Genomic DNA, 17,728 nt, shown 5'->3' with positions numbered 1-17,728 from the left:
GTAATCATAAAACCAACACATATTCAGTGTGTATCTTTCAGAAAATACAGGAAGGTAGAAGTATTTTTTGTGTGCATATCTCTTTGGTCATTTTTTTAATTGTGTGCACATGGAAACACATCGTCACAGAAATGGAATTTTATCATTGCATATGTTGTATTTTAACTTTTTTTTCTTAACAATACAATGAACATTTTGATATAGCACCAAAAATTTTTATCCAATATGATTTTGCGTGGCTGTGAGACTTCTATTTGTTTAACCTGCCAGTAGAGAGTTAGATTGTTGACAAGTTTTGGCTGTTACAAACAATGGGGATGAACATCCTCAGAGCAAAATCTTTGCTGTTTCTTAACGGTCTCCTTAGGACAGAATCACACAGCAGAAGTGCCATGTCCATTCAAGGGCAATGCCGATGCTGTCCTCATATTTCCCTCTGGTGAAGTTGATAGCCCTCCCTTCAGTGGTGGGTAGGAGTGACCCCCACGGTATACGCAGTCCTGCCCACAAGGCAGAATGCTTTGGCTCTGAGAAACCAAGGAGGGAGGGCGCTTGGGGTGCACCTCAGACCACTGAGTCTATGGCCACACTTAGGGCAAAGGAAGGAGTCCCTAGCAGAGGGAGCCCAGCACAGGTGAGGTGGGCCTCGGGGTCCCAGAAACTCTTCTCAGTGCGGGTAGATGGGTCAGGTTCCATCGTTGAACCTCGGTTTTCTCATCTGCAGAATGGGGATGGGGTCCCTTGGTGACGGAGGTGCGTGGATGTGTGCCTTGGCAGGGGTACAGAACCGAAACCTGCCTGCAGGGACGCTGCTGGCGGCCTAGCCAGCATCCTGGGAGCGCCCCTTCGCCTCCAGCGAACACCTCCCTCGGCTTTCGAGCCAGCAGAGTGGTTCGGAGCCCGCAGAGGGCGCCGCAGGTCCACCTACCATGGGAACAGCAGGGACGCCGGGCCGGACGGCGCAGTTCGCGGCTCCGGGTCCTCGTCTCAAGGGATTTCTTTATCTGCGCAACAAAAATGTTTAGTGGCCTGAGCTTGGAGGCCTTGGCTTTTTACCTCCCGAGGTCCATACAGCGGCCGCAGTGCAGTTCCTGGACTTCACACTGTGCTCCATTGTTTTCAAACCTCAGCACGGAGGCCACCGCCACCCGCAGCCTGATTGGACTCCGCCCCGGACTCAGGGCATGGCGGCCCGGGCTGCCCGCAGCTGCGTTGTTCGGCCCACTTCTCACGATGGGCTGTCTTTGAAGATGAGGGCTTTCCCTCCCTCCCTGCACCTGAACGCCGAGTCACAGCACCCGAGCGCCACCCTGCCTTTGGCCCACAGTTTATAAGTGAAGCCACCACTTCTCCCGAGTGGCACAGCGAGAGTCCAGAGGAAGGGGCGGGGCTCCATCCCCAACCCTTCAGCGGCTTTGCTGGAGGAGTGCCTGCGACCCTTTGGTGGTGGTGGTCTGCATTCATGTGGGAGTTTGTGCACGTGTGACTCTGTGTATATTTATATTTGTGAGAAAGCACCTCTAAATTAACCATATGTTTGTCGTTAGAAGTGTTCCAGTCAAGTTGGGAAAGGATTTCTTTCTTTCTCTCTTTCTTTCTCTCTCTCTTTCTTTCTCTCTTTCTTTCTTTCTCTCTCTCTCTCTTTCTTTCTTTCTTTCTTTCTTTCTTTCTTTCTTTCTTTCTTTCTTTCTTTCTTTCTTTCTTTCTTTCTTTCTTTCTTTCTTTCTTTCTTTCTTTCAAAAGATTTTATTGTTGATAGTATTACAGATGTCTCCCATTTCCCCCCCCCTCCTTTCTCCCCTCCTCTCTAACCCTCCTCCCCTCCCCCCACCCCACTCCCCCCCCCCCAGGTCTTCACCACCCTATTGCCCATGCATATCTATCTATATAATCTATCTATATAAAAGCCTAAGTCACTTTTGACCAATGGCTATGAGCCCACTGACCACCAGGAGGAAGATGCTCAACGCAGGAGCTGCCCCCTGGTGGTCAGTGCGCTCCCACAATGGGAGTGCCACTTGGCTAACAGGCTGGCGCCAGACTCCAAGGCTGGCAAGCGCAGCTGTGGCTTTGCCAGCCTCTCCTGGGGCCACTCCCCCTGCGCACCCCTCCCCCATCTGGACCAGACGGGATAGGCATCAGGACTGACTGGGCATGAACCCGCAGCCGCTTATCCGTCATGGGCGATACGTGCGGAGACCACAGTGGAGTGGCAGCAGCAGCGGCAGGTGCAGTGAGGCCAGGATGAGCAGGAGCAGTGTGGAGCCCAGCCAGGTTTGGGCTCCTGCCCGGCTGCCTGCCACTTTGCCCACTACTACATCCCTCTGGAGATGTTGGACTGCCGGTTCCAGCCTGATCCCCGCAGGCCACGTTGAGGGACCTGGGCCTCTAGTAAGTATATAAGTTCTTTGGTTTATCTCTTCTTGTCCCCACACCCTCACATCAAGTTATGTCAGTTTGTTCCATGACTCCCTGCTTCCGGTCTTATTTTTTTTGGTCAATTCATTTTGTACATTAGATTCCACAAATAAGTGAGATCATGTGATATTTGTCTTTCTCAGTTTGGCTTATTTCACTTAGCATAAAGGGTAAGAGTTGCCCCCCCTTTTTTACAGCTGCATAGTATTCCATAGTGTAAATGTCCCACAGCTTTTGTATTTATTCATCTACTGATGGGCACTTGGGCTGTTTCCCAAATCTTAGCTATTGCAAATAATGCTGCTATAAATATAGGAGTGCATACATTTTTTCTGATTGGTGTTTTGGGGGTTTTAGGATATATTCCCAGAAGTGGGATCACTGGGTCAAAAGGAAGTTCCATTTTTAATTTTTTGAGGAAACTCCATACTGTTTTCCATAATGGCTGCACCAGTCTGCATTCCCATCAGCAGTGTGCTAGGGTTTCCTTTTCTCCACATCCTTGCCAGCACTTGCCATTTGTTGAATTTTTGATGATCGCCATTCTGATAGGTGTGAGGTGATATCTCATTGTAGTTTTAATTTACATTTCTCTGATGATTAGTGACTTTGAACATTTTTTCATGTGTCTCTTGGCCACTTGTATGTCCTCTTTGGAGACATGTCTATTCAGGTCTTCTGCCCATTTTTTAAATTGGATTATTTGTCTTCTTTTTGTTGAGTTGTATGAGTACTTTGTATATTTTGGATGTAACCCCTTATTAGATATATCATTGGCAAATATGTTCTCCCATTTAGTGAGTTCCCTTTTCAATTTGATGGTGGTTTCTTTTGCTGTGCAGAAGCTTTTTACTTTCATGTAGTCCTATTTGCCTATTTTCTCCTTAGTTTCCTTTGCCCTCGGAGATGTATTCATAAACATATTGCTATATAAGATGTCTGAGATTTTACTGCCTATGTTTTCTTCTAAGATTTTTATGGTTTCATGCCTTACATTTAAGTCTTTCATCCATTTTGAGTTTATTCTTGTGTATAGTGTAAGTTGGTGGTCTAGTTTCATCTTTTTGCATGTGTCTGTCCAGTTTTTCCAGCACCATTTGTTGAAGAGACTGTCTTTACTCCATTGTATGTTCTTGCCTCCTTTGTCAAATATTAATTGACCACAATGGTGTGAGTCAATTTCTGGGGTCTCTGTTCTGATCCATTGGTCTATATGCCTGTTCTGGTGCCAGTACCAGCTGTTTGGGTTATAATGGCTCTGTAGTGTAGTTTGATATCCGGTATTGTGACCCTTACTACTTTGTTCTTCTTTCTCAAGATTGCTGCAGCTATTTGGGGTCTTTTATGGTTCCATATAAATTTTTGAGTATTTGTTCTAGCTCTGTGAAGTATGCCATTGGTATTTTAATAGGGATTGTGTTGAATCTGTAGATTGCTTTGGGTAGTATAGACATAGTAATGTTAATTCTTCCAATCCATGAATATGGTATATGTTTGTATCTTCTTCTATTTCTTTTTTCTTTTTATTTTTTTATTTATTTTTTTAAAATATATTTTATTGATTTTTTACAGAGAGGAAGGGAGAGAGATAGAGAGTTAGAAACATCGATGAGAGAAACATCGATCAGCTGCCTCCTGCACATCCCCCACTGGGGATATGCCCGCAACCCAGGTACATGCCCCTGACCGGAATCGAACCCGGGACCCTTCAGTCCGCAGGCCGACGCTCTATCCACTGAGCCAAACCGGTTTCGGCTATTTCTTTTTTAATGTCCTATAATGTCCAAGTGCAGGTCTTTTACCTCCTTTGTTAAGTTTATTCTTAAGTATCTTATTATTTTTTTTTGCAATGCTAAATGGGATTGTTTTTTTAGGTTCTGTTTCTGAGACTTCATTAATGGTGTATAAAAATGCCACCGATTTGTGGGTGTTGATTTTGTATCCTGCTACCTTGCCGAATTCATCTATTAAGTCTAGTAGTTTCCTGGTGGAGTCTTTAGGGTTTTCTATGTACAATATCATGCCATCTGTGAATAATGACTGTTTTACCTCGTCCTTTCCAATTTGAATGCCCTTTTATCTCTTCTTCTTATCTGATTGCTGTGGTTAGGATGTCCAGTACTATGTTGAATAAGAGTGGTGAAAGCGGACATCCTTGTCTTAGGGAAATACTTTTAGTTTTTGCTTATTGAGTATTATGTTGGCTGTAGATTTGTTGCATATGACCTTTATTATTTTGAGGTATGATCTCTCTATTCCCACTTAACGGAGAGTTTTTATCAAAAAAGGGTGCTGGATTTTATTCAATGCTTTTTCTGCATTTATTGATATGATCATGTGGTTTTTATCTTTCAATTTGTTTATGTGATATATCACATTTACTGATTTATGAATATTGTACCAGCCTTGCATCCCTGAAATAAATCCTACCCAATCATGGTGCATGATCTTTCTAATATATTACTGGTTCCAATTTGCTAATATTTTGTTGAGGATTTTAGCATCTGTGTTCATCAGGGACATTGGCTTGTAATTCTCTTTCTTTGTAGTGTCTTTTATTAAAATTTCTTTTTTATTGTTTAAAGTATTACAAATAGTACATATGTCTCCTTTTTTCCCTCAGCCTCCCCTACCCCCCGGCACATGCCCTGACCCCTCTCCCAGTGTCTTATGTCCATTGCTTATGCTTATATGCATGCATACAAGTCCTTCTGTTGATCTCTTACTTCCCCCCGACCCCCAACCCTCCCCAGCCTTCCCACTATTGTTTGACAGTCTGTTCGATGCTTGTCTGCCTCTGTACCTATTTTTGTCCATCAGGTTATAATGTTCTTTATTATCCATAAATGAGTGAGATCATGTGGTATTTTTCTTTCACTGACTGGTGTATTTCACTTAGCATAATGCTCTCCAGTTCCATCCATGCTGTTGCAAATGGTAAGAATTCCTTCTATTTTACAGCAGCATAGTATTCCATCGTGTAGATGTACCACAGTTTTCTAATTCATTCATCTGCTGATGGGCACTTAGGCTGTTTCCAGATCTTAGCTATTGTAAATTGTGCTGCTATGAACACAGGAGTGCATATATCCTTTCTGATTGGTGTTTCTGGTTTCTTGGGATATATTCCTAGCAGTGGGATCACAGGGTCAAATGGGAGTTCAATTTTTAACTTTTTGAGGAAACTCCATACTGTCTTCCATAGTGGCTGCACCAGTCTGCATTCCCACCAGCAGTGGATGAGTGTTCCCTTTTCTAACCACATCCTCTCCAGCACTTGTTGTTTGTTGATTTGTTGATGATAACCATTCTGACAGGTTTGAAATGGTACTTCATTGTTGTTTTGATTTGCATCTCTTGGATGATTAGTGACTTTGAGCATGTTTTTATATGTCTCTTGGCTTTCTGAATGTCCTCTTTTGAAAAGTGTCTATTTAGGTCATTTGCCCATTTTTTGATTGGATTGTTTATCTTCCTTTTGTTAAGTTGTATGAATTCCCTGTAAATATTGGAGATTAAACCCTTATCGGAGATAACATTGGCAAATATGTTCTCTCAGGCAGTGGGCTTTCTTATTGTTTCGTTGATGGTTTCTTTGCTGTGCAGAAGCTTTTTATTTTGATGTAGTCCCATTTGTTTATTTTCTCCTTAGTTTCCATTGTCCTAGGAGCTGTATCGTTAAATATAGTGCTACGACAAATGTCTGCTATTTTGTTGCCTACAGCTTCTTCTAAGATTTTTATGGTTTCCCATCTTAAGTTTAAGTCCTTTATCCATTTTGAGCTAATTTTTGTATATGGTGTAAGTTGGTTGTCTAGTTTCATTTTTTTGCAAGTATCTGTCCAGTTTTCCCAACACCATTTGTTGAAGAGACTGTCTTGACTCTATTGTATGGTCTTGCCTCCTTTGTCAAATATTAATTGCGCATAATGGCTTGTGTCGATTTCTGGGTTCTCTGTTCTGTTCCACTGGTCTATATATCTGTTCTTGTGCCAGTTCTTATCCTGATGCCAGACAATTTAGTTCCTCCCCATATGTCCCTGGATCCTTTCAATCTGCTGCTTCATTGCTGAAGCTCAGAGGAAGTAAGTCCGAGTGTATCCATGTGCTGGCCCTTTAAGAGTAACTGCCTGAGCTCACCCGGTGTTGCTCAGTGGTTGAGTGTTGACCCATGAACCAAGAAGTCACTGGTTTGATTCCTGGTCATGGCACATGCCCGGGGAGGGGGTGTGCAGGAGGCAGCTGATCATTGTTACTATCTCTCTGTCCCTCTCTCTTCCTCTCTCTCTCTAAATATCAATAAAAATATTTTTAAAAAAAAGAGAGAAACTGACTGGGTCTCCAGCAGTCTGTGTGTCACTCAGCCACCATTCCTGCAGGTTTTACAGCCCAAAGTTACAGGGACTTCTCTTCCTGGTACTGGTACCCTGGGCTGAGGGGTCTCGCACCCCTTGCTCCTCATGGGGGACCTACCTGGCCAAGATATCCCTTCTAATTTAAAAAACGCCATATGTGGGTATTGAACCAGCCCCTTCTGTGCCTCTGCCCCTACTATCAGTCTCAATGTGGTTTCTTCTTTAATTCTCTACTTGTAGGACTTCCATTCAGCCAGATTTCAGGTGGTTCTGAATGATGGTTGTTCTGTAGTTTAGTTGTAATTTTGATGTGGTTGTGGGAGGATCAGAGTGCCACATTTACCTATGCGATCATCTTGGCCCTCCTTCTATAAACATGCTTTTTAAAACACAAATGGGATGAAAACAGTTTGCTCTTCTGTATCTTACTTTTTTTTTCCAATTAAAAAATGTAGTGTGGACATATTTCCATGTCAGAACATAGAGGTCCACCTCATCCTTTTAAATGGCTAGTATGCCATAGAATGGATATCCCTATTTGGCCAGTTTTCCACTAATGGATTTTTTTAGTTGTTTCTAATTTTATGGTATTATAAAAAAAACTAGAGATCCGGTGCACAAAATTCGTGCAAGAGTAGGCCTTCTTTCCCCCAGCTGCTGGCACCAGCTTCCCCCTGGCACCTAGGACCCGGACTTCCCTCTGGCCACCTGCAGACACCCAGGACCCGGGCTTCCCTCACAGCCCCGGCTTTGTCCAGAAGGTTGTCTGGCAGGACGTCAGGTCTAATGAGCATATTATGCTTTTATTATTATAGATGCTGCAATGAACTTCCGTAATCACTATTTTTGTGTTGTGATATGTGTGTATCTGTAGCTACCTATATTTGTAAAATATTATGAGTGGAATCACTGGGTTTAAGGGTAGTTGCATTTAACATTTTTACATATATTGTCAAGTTACCTTCCCCAGAAGTTGTAATCATTTATTTTTTTCTACCAAATGGCATATCTTTACATTCCCATCAACAGTGGGTATTCTCAAACTTTTAAATCTCTGCCAATCTGATAGAGGGAAATGCCACCTCATAATTTCAGTGTACTTTTCTACAATTATCTCTATCAGTAAAAATCTTCCCTTTGGTGGGAAGTTGCTTCTTTAATTTGTGTAATTTCCCTCTGCAGAATAACTTGCATGCATAATTTGAAAACCCTGAGCTAGAATGATTCTCTGGGGTCTTATGCTCCAGGAGGCAAGTTCTCTGAAGTGGGTGTTTGGCTCTGCTCTGTGTCAGTGTGGAGATTGTATGTCATCTCTGTGTGTCTGAGTGCCAGGGTGCTCATATCGGTGAGTCTTTACGTCTCCCTGGCCGTGGAGAACAGAGACCAGCCCAGGACAGCACAGGTCCCAGGGGGTTTAATGTAGGACACAGAGATCTCTCCCAACTGGGAAAAGAAGAGCAGCTGGACCTTGTGTGACCTAGAACTGTGATTGAGAAAGGGATGGAGGACAGAAGCAACTTCGTGCTCTCTGTATGTCTCATCATACTCTGCTTCATCCAGTGAGATGCTCCCTGCTCTCCACAGACCCATACAACTTGTCCATGGGCATGCCTTTTAGCTGAAGAGGTCATTTCTGCCTAGAACAGTGACTGTTTCTCAAGAAATCAACCGCTCTGTGACTGGGGAAGAGAAAACAGCCACCTACAGGCTCTTTTGGCAGGGGCTGAAATGATGATTATAAGTCTCTGTTTCATCACATGCTCCATTATTTGGGAAGTGCCTGGAAGCTCCACTCACCGTCCACTGCCAGTGCCAGTGGTGTGTTGGGAAGGAAGAGCAGGAACTAGGGAGGGAGACAGACCTGGGGTCCAGTCTCAGCTTTTACTACTTGTGTGACTGAGGACAAACCATTTGATTTCTCTAAGCCTTATGCCCTCATCTGTAAAGCGAGGTTAATAGTGCCTCCCTCATGAAGTCATTGTGAGGATTAAATGAAATAACACATGTAAGTGCCTCTGTCAACACTCCCCTACGAGTGACATTTTGATAATCACACCTTTCAAAATGCGGATCTCAAGGAATGTTTCCAAATATCCAAAGTAGAGAAGGTCCTTCTTCCTTTGGTGCTCCCATTCAACAGCAGCCTGAGCCTTGTCCTCTTGCAAGAATTGCAAGATCTGGCTTTGCCAACCCTCCTGTGCTTCTTTTTTTAAATCCTCACCTGAGGGAGAAAGACAGAAACATTGATGTGAGAGAAACATTGATAGGTTGCTTCCTTATGTACCCAACCGGGGACTGAACCTGAAACCTGGGTATATGCCCTGACCAGGAATAGAACCAGAGACCCTTCAGTGCATGGGACAATGCTCAATCAACTGAGCAACACTGGCCACAGCCCTCCTGTGCCTCTTGCTGCTGCACATCTTATTTTATTTTATTTTAATTAAATCTTTATTGTTCAGATTATTATAGTTGTTCCTCTTCCCCCCCCCCCCCATAGCTCCCCTCTACCTGGTTACCACCACATCCTCTGCCCTTACAAACCCCACCCCCTGCCACTGCCTTCATCCATAGGTGTATGATTTTTTTCCCGTCTCTTCCCACACCCCCACACCCCTTTCCCCCCGAGAATTCTCAGTCCACTCCCTTTCTATGCCCCTGATTCTATTATATTCACCAGTTTATTCTGTTCATCAGATAATTTATTCACTTGATTTTTAGATTCACTTGTTGATAGATGTGTATTTGTTGTTCATAATTTGTATCTTTACCTTTTTCTTCTTCTTCCTCTTCTTAAAGGATACCTTTCAGCATTTCATATAATACTGGTTTGGTGGTGATGAACTCCTTTAGCTTTTTTTTTTTTTTTTTTTTTTAATCTGTGAAGCTCTTTATCTCACCTTCAATCCTGAATGATAGCTTTGCTGGGTAAAGTAAACTTGGTTGTTGGTTCTTGCTATTCATCACTTTGAATATTTCTTGCCACTCCCTTCTGGCCTGCATAGTTTCTGTTGAGAAATCAGCTTACACTCCTATGGGTACTCCCTTGTAGGTAACTGACTTTTTTTCTCTTGCTGCTTTTAAGATTCCCTCTTTGTCTTTTGCTCTTGGCATTTTAATTATGATGTGTCTTGGTGTGGTCCTCTTTGGATTCCTTTTGTTTGGGGTTCTCTGCGCTTCCTGGACTTGTAAGTCTATTTCTTTCACCAGGTGGGGGAAGTTTTCTGTCATTATTTCTTCAAATAGGTTTTCAATATCTTGCTCTCTCTCTCCTTCTGGCACCCCCATAATTCAGATGTTGGTATGCTTGAAGTTGTCCTAGAGGCTCCTTACACTATCTTCATATTTTTGAATTCTTTTTTCATTTTGCTTTTCCGGTTGGGTGTTTTTTGCTTCTTCGTATTTCAAATCTTTGACTTGATTCTTGTGATCCTCTAGTCTGCTGTTGGATCTCTGTATAATATTCTTTATTTCAGTCAGTGTATGCTTAATTTCTAGCTGGTCCTTTTTCATATCCTTTAGTGTCTCACTCGATTTATCGAGGGTCACACTAAATTTATCAGAGGTTTCTAGAAAATTCTTGAAAAACCTTGTAAGTGTGGTTTTGAACTCTATATCCAGTAGTTTGCTTTCCTCCATTTCTGTCATTTGTGACTTGTTTCTTTGTCTCCACATTTTTTATGCTTCCCTGTGCTGATAGAGTGGCTTTCTGTGCTAGGTGTCCTATAGGGCCCAGTGGCTCAGCCTCCCCAATTACCTGAGGTGGACACTCTTGGTGCACCCCTTTGTGGGCTTTGTGCACAGTCTTGTTGTAGTTAAGCCTTAATTGTTGTAGGTATCACTGGGAGGATTTGACCTCCAGGCCAATTGGCTGTGAGAATCAGTTGTGTCTACAGTGGGAGAACTTCTGTGCTGGCGACACCCCTCTGGGGCAAGACTTGCTTCAGTGGGGCTTCGGTGTTCACTGAGTCTGCCCCCTGAGTGTGTCCCTTATGGATCTGAGGAGTTGTAATCTGGACGGTCCCACTCTGACCACTGGGTACACTGGCTCTTGGATCGCTAAGGAGGTGCTAATTTAGCCTCTGCCTGAGGCTACCCAGCAGGAGCTATGGAGAGATCTGCAGATTCCTCTTCTTTGTTTGGGGTTTGGAGGTGCCCTGATGAGGCCCAGCTGTGAAGCAATGCAAGCTGCTGTGGGGCCTTGGGCCTTCTTTTGGATGTTCTGTGCCTCTCTGACCCAGCTGCAGTTTGTTAGGTAATTTTAGATTGCAAAGGGCCAGGCCTTTCATATGCAAAAGCCTCTGCACACAGCTTGGGTGGGGCGGGGTCTCCGGGAATCAACAGGGAGGAGTAGACAGCTATGGCTGATCCTCAGCCCTGCCCTAAGAGGCCCCCCGGTCTCAATGTCCTGTGGTAATTGCTGCAAGCACCTTTGAGAGAAAGCAGCCCTCGAGTTCTGCCCAATGCCAGACAGTCCAGTTTCTCCCCGTATGAGTCTGGGTCCCCAGAGACTCACTCGGAACTGGAGTTCAGAGAAGTTGGGAGCTTGAGATACCCTCCTGATTGAAAAAGACAACCGTGTCCTCAGTTGCCAGCCCTTTCCCCTGCGCCTCCGTACCTCTGCACTTTACTTCCGCACCTTCTCTGAGCCTCAGTGTGCTTTTCTCTTTCCTTCTAGTTGTAGAATTTCCACTCAGCCAGCCTTCCTGTGGCTCTGGATGATGTCTGTTTTGTCTTTTAGTTATATTTTTGAAGTGGTTGTGCAAGGCAGCAATTTCAGGTGTTTACCTATGTTGCCATCTTGGTTTCTCCCTGCTGCACACTTTTAATTTTAGCCACATCATGCTGCTTCATGCCTCTGCGACTTTGCTCATGCAGCTCTGTCAACCTGGAGTGCTCTTCCCCACTCCATTCCACTTGGAAAGTGTCTATTTATCCCTCAATACATAGCAGGGAAAAAGACAGATTATTTAACCTGGCACATCTGGCATTCTGTCTGGAATAGGGTCAAAGTGGACTTCTATTTTACCATATGCAAAAATAAAATTCCAGGTTTATTAGGACTTAAAATGTAAAAAATTAAACATTAAAAATCTGGACAGTGCAAGACAAACCACAATGCAACACTAGCATATACCCACTAGAATGGTTTAAATAAAAAGTCAGATGAAACCAATTGTTGGGTGGAGATAGAACAACCAAGACATCTCTTACATTACTGGTGAGGGTGTAATTGGTACAACCACTTTGGAAAACTGGCAATATCTACAAAAAAGTGAAAATACACATAAACTGTGACCCTGAATTTATACTCTTGGGAAATATCCAGCAGAAATGCAGACATAAATTCACCAAAAATATGTACAAGAATGTTTATAGCAGCACAATTTTTAATAGCCCCAAATTGGAAGCAATCCAAATGTCCACCAACAGTAAAAAATAAAGTGAGGCAATTTATATAAAGGACTGCCACACAGCAGTGAGAATGAGTGAGCTACATAAATGAATCTCGCAAACATAATGCTGAGTTAAAAAAGCTGGACATAAAAGAGTACATATGATGATTCATTTAAATAAAGACCAAAGACTAACCTATGATGTTAGAAGCAGGATAGAGGTTAATATTTTTTAAAAAATTCTCACCTGAAGACATGCTTAGAGAGAGGAAGGGATGGAGGAATGGAGGGAGGGATGGAGAGAGAGAGAGAGAGAGAGAGAGAGAGAGAGAGAGAGAGAGAGGAGAGAGAAACATTGATTGATTGCCCTTGTACATGCCCAACTGAACCTGCAACCCAGGTATGTGCCCTGACTGGGAATCAAACCGGCAACCCTTTGGTATACAGGATGACACTCAATCAACTGAGCCAGAGAGTAGTGACTGGTGACTGGCAGAGGACATGAAGTAGCTTCTAGGGTGCTGGGAATGTTTTGCTTCTTGATCTGGGTCTTGGTTACTTGAGTGTGTTCACTTGTGAACATTCATGGATCCATAAAAATGTGTGTACTTGTATAAAAGGTTTCAATGAATATTTTGGCAAGGAGGCCTTATATAAATAAGAGGTTAGAAGATCTTTTCAACTAAGGTTGGAAACCTAGGAAATAAAAAAGGATAGATATTTTTACTTTATACATATATAAATATATATTTAAATCATTTTTGTGGCAAAAGATACTGCAAGCAATGTCAAAAGACAAGCATTAGAGTAGAAAAAATTGTAATGTAGCTGATAAACAAAAGTTGATAGCTATTTTATGCAAAGAGCTCTTATCAATTGCTAAGACAAACAACTGAATGGAGAAATAGACAAAAGATATAAATAGGCAATTCAAAGAAGAAAAATATCCAACTGTATGGAAAGATGCTCAAATTCATTAGAATTCAGGGGAATTAAAATAATTAAACTAATAAGGTACTTGCTTGGACCCTTCAGGCTGGAAAAATTAAAAAGAGCATCCACATCTATTTCATGTGGGGGAAAAAGCATGCTCTTAATCATTGTTGGTAGAGATGAAAATTATTATGGCCTTTTTAGAAATCAATCTGGAAAAATCCATTAAAATTAAAAATACATATGCTCTTTGACCTAGCAATCTCACACCTGGGAATCTATTCCAGAGATGAAAGCATTCACCTTAGGGCCCTTGTGCAAGGGTGTTAATTGCAGCATTGATGGTAGAGGTACATGCCTGGTGTCTGTGTGTGTGTGTGTGTGTGAATGTGTGTGTGTGTTTGTGTGTGTGTGTTTGTACATACACACACCCCTGGAAACAAAGCAAATGCCTCTAGCAGAGAAATAGTGTACATAACAGAGGTTCCCTTAGGACTCAGAGGTCAGAGGCCCTGGGGAAAACTGGTCTTCTCAGTTAGCAGGAGGTCTCCACCAACAGCATAGGGCAGAGTGGACAATGTGGATGACTAGGAGCTGTCTGCCTCCTGTCCTTGGCCAGCAGCAGTGATCCCAGAGCAGGATTTGGAGGAGAGACCATGTTGGACAGAGGCATTGCCTCTCAGCAGGGCTCAGATTCTGTCCCTCCAGGAGCAAAGAAGAGGAGGCCACTGACGGAGGTGGCTCTTACAGACATCCACTATAGGCCCACATACAGTGGCTTACTTAAGCCAAAGCCAGGCAAAAATCTCTGCTAATTGAGGAACAAATGGGACATGGGATCAATTGCAAATAAAAAAAACATGTGTAATTTCTAAAAAGCATGTTTCCCTTTTGATATTTGTGTCTAAGCCATGTCTCTATCCTCCTGATGCTCTCTTTCTCTGAGTGTGGAGCGAACTCACTAATGCTTAGTCAACTGGTGGGCAGGCAGCTCTAAGCAGGCCCCTATACTAAATGAAGGCCCACACTTCCATATAAAAACCATATACACTTTAAAAAACTTTGTATATGGTTTTTATATTAATGGAAAATGGCAATACAGTAAAGATAACAGAATTGGATTATTTTTACACATATTTGGATATTCTATTGATTGACTGGTGATGTTTAGACAAGTAATAAAATCAATATACACATAAATCAGAAGCTATTACATACTTTTTATTGAATTTGTTTGCCTTCCCTATTGTAAGTTACTTAATTAGGTTTCATAATTAAGATTTTCTCATATTGATGAAGACAAGTTAGACTACTTTTTTGAGTCAATGTAATGCTTCGATAATTTTAAAAATTAATTTCAACTTGGAGAAAGTTTAATAAGTGGGATTGTCATCAAATTCTTAAAAACAATATTTAAATTTGGAAGTTAACCATGAATTGTGTATGTCCTGTTCAAATATTTTAGTGGAGTTGCATGAGATAAATGATCATTATTGCAGAAAATATTACAAAATATTTCAATTTCACAGTATAAATTTCTACCTCTTACATTGTAAATTTCACTATCTCTTAAAACAATATCTAGATACATGCAGTAATGTGAAGGATTAGCGCCACATAATGTTACTTCTATACTTACATATATGCAGACTAAAAGGTAAAATAAAGTGTTAATATTGCATAATGTTCCTTAGCTACCATGTGCAATTGTCAAGACTGCAAACAAAGAGGAGCAGGAGAATAGATGTGTGGTCTTCCTGAGAGTGAAGACTCTGTAGGAAACGATTGCATTGTTTTGGCCCATGTGGCTCAGTTGATTGAGCTTTGTCCATTCCTGGTCAGAGCATATGCCCGGGTTGCAGGCTCAAGTAGGGGTGTGCAGGAAGCAGCTGATCGATGTTTCTCTCTCTCTCTCTCTCTCTCTCTCTCTCTCTCTCTCTCTCCTTCATTCCTTTCTTTCTAAAAATCAATGAAAACATATTTGAAAATTGAAACTACTGCATTCATGCTACCTGAGAAAAAGGATTTGACAAGTTAATTAATTTGCTTTTTTTTTTGTAATCCTAAGTGCTTCTGCCACTCAAATCTTTCCTTTACTCTGAAGCAGTGTCTGTTTCTGATGCTGGCAGAAGCACAACCCAGAAGGCTTTGAAACATTCAGATATAGTTGCCTTTTGTTTTGAGGACATTGGGCAAAAGCTGAGGAATGGCATTTTGGGGGGCCTGATGTTGTTACCTATAGGCTGCACTCTGCCAGTGTGAGCACCCGGTCCCATGTGCTCCCTAATCATTTATTTTCTGTGTATTTGTGATATGTGGGACTTTCTAAAACAGGGCTTCATAAATTTTCTGGGGTGGAGGATTGCTTTTTAATTACCCAATTCTAAAACAAACAAATTCTTTTGTAAAAATCCAACAAAAATAAATCAATAGAAAAATGAAATAAAAAATCCATCTGAAATACAAGGCTAGATTTGAAAAGATTCAACAGGTATAAAATCACTCGCAGTTTCTTTGTGTAAGTAATCAAGAACCAGTAGCAGGCCATTGTGGACTGGCACTGATCAGAGCAGGGCGCTAAGTCGGGGACCCTGGGAAGGCTCCTGCTCCTCTGTCTAAGGGGCACCAGAAACCACCCGGCTGAATCCTACCTGATGGTCTCTTCAATCTCTGAGTACTTTCCTTATGTCACATGGCTCTCACTTCTGGCCACCAAGTCCTCTGTTCCCTCACCATCCTGACACAGGTACAGATCTCTAAGGTGCTGCTCTCTCTATAAGGCTCTACAATCCCGCTTCTCTCTGAGGCATGCCCATCGGTGTATGATGAAGGGCCTTGAGTCTCTCATGCCAGGAGAGGCGGCTTTTGAGCCAAGGGTCACACTGAGAGCAGTGTTGTCTTTGACACAGCCAGGACCACTCTGCTTGGCAGTCAGCTCCAGAGACATTGGGAGAGGGGGTCAGGCTCAAGATGGTTCTTTTGCCCCTTGAACTTGGGAAAAGTGCCTATTTCTCTAGTAGGGCCACCTGGAGAGGGCAGGTGCATTTCTGGAGCAAAGGCTAACCCTCTCATCTGTTCTTACTTTTAGGGATTGATGCTGGAACCTGGGGCTGAATTGTTTTGGTTGTTGCTTTGCTGGAGGAGTCAGGATCCTACATCTGGGATAAATGGTCATGCCATGCCACAGGAAGCGGGAATTTGAGGTATTTATGAAGACCAGATCAGAAAGCTGGTAGTCAGGCCCCAAATAGACAGATGGTGAAAGAAAGTTATGTAGAGCTAGTCAGAGCTGATGTCCCTCTATGGTGGTAGAGCAAACAAAATGAGGAAAAAGAATGCTTTGGGCTTTCTTAGAGGAGGCAGGAATCCCCCCCTGCAACAATTCCAGAGCTCAGAGTGTGCTTCCAGAACTCCTGCATGGGGCAGAGACATACCTAAGATCATGCACATATGGTTTATCATCACCCACACTAGAGGCCCAGTGCATGAAATTCATCTGGGATCCCTCTCTCAATCCAGAACCACTGGCTTCTAACTGCTCACCTGCCTGGCTGCCTGATGCCCCTAACTGCTCCCCTGCTGGCCTGATGCCCCTAACTGCTCTCCCCTGCTGGCCTTATCCCTCCAATTGCTCTCCTTTCCTGGCCTGATCTCCCTAACTGCCTAACTGCTCTCCCTTCCTCTCTGTGCCCTTTGGACCCTTGGCACAGGCATGCTGAGAGTTCTCCGCTGCAGCCCCACCCCCATCCTGATTGGTCATTACGTGATGGTGTCCCAGCCAATTTGCATATTCCTCTATTATTAGTATAGATTATTTTTTATGACCCTGTTCAAATTTTCTATCCTTGTCATTTCTCCTTCTCATAGCTATTTTGTTATGGACTTAGCTTTATTCATTACTAACTACTGGCGATTCATTTAAGCTTTCTCCTTCAATGTTTTAAAATTACAGAAGGGATTCAGAAGTAAATAAAGTGAAAATTTGTCTTTATCCTACCAATGTCTTGTGCTCCTCAATCCCATGCCCAAGAGTTAAGGGTTTTTACCAGCTGTGAGCAGCATGATCTTCCCAGTTCCTGTCTACACATTGGCGAACACCTGTCTCTCTCATCACTCACTCTAGGAGAAGCAATGTCATGAGTAACCTTATGAAGTGGCCCAAGTGGTGAGGAATTGAAGCTTCTGGCCAGCAGACATGTGAGTGAGTTTGGAATCAGGTCCTCTAGCCCCACTCAAGCCTGAGACTGTAGCCCTGGCTGACATCTTGACTGCAATCTTATGGGAGACTCTGAGCCAGGATCACCCTGAGGAATTCCTGACCCCTAGAAACTGCATGATATAATAAATGTTTATTGTTTTAAGCTAAATTTTGGAGTAATGGGTTATACAGCAAAATAATTAGCACTTTCATTTCTCTTCAAGTACTGGCATCATTTTTTAGTTTCTCTCTATTGCAAAGCTCTCCAAAAGCATTGTCTTCCTTTTCCTACCCACCCCCTTTTCCCCACCCAATCCTATATGTTCTAGTGTGTTAGCCAGTGTCTGCCTGTGTGACTAGGATGTGATAGGGCAATGCTAAGTTTGATTAGGTGAAATGTTCCTATGTTACCTGTCTTACGTACTATT

At 42.8% G+C, this 17,728-nt stretch overlaps 1 long non-coding RNA gene across 1 annotated transcript; it reads left to right on the top strand.

Annotated features, from left to right (window-relative positions):
• Nucleotides 1–2,317: 2,317 nt before the first annotated feature.
• Nucleotides 2,318–17,487, top strand: LOC132212360 (uncharacterized). The gene is made up of 3 exons (XR_009447706.1): nt 2,318–2,391; nt 16,191–16,305; nt 17,226–17,487. It is a non-coding gene; the product is annotated as an uncharacterized LOC132212360 (long non-coding RNA).
• The last annotated feature ends 241 nt before the right edge of the window (nt 17,488–17,728 follow it).

The sequence above is a fragment of the Myotis daubentonii genome, chromosome 1 (assembly GCF_963259705.1).
Source record: "Myotis daubentonii chromosome 1, mMyoDau2.1, whole genome shotgun sequence".
In the NCBI taxonomy this organism is placed as follows: domain Eukaryota; kingdom Metazoa; phylum Chordata; class Mammalia; order Chiroptera; family Vespertilionidae; genus Myotis; species Myotis daubentonii.
This window is presented reverse-complemented; position numbering and strand designations above follow the sequence as displayed.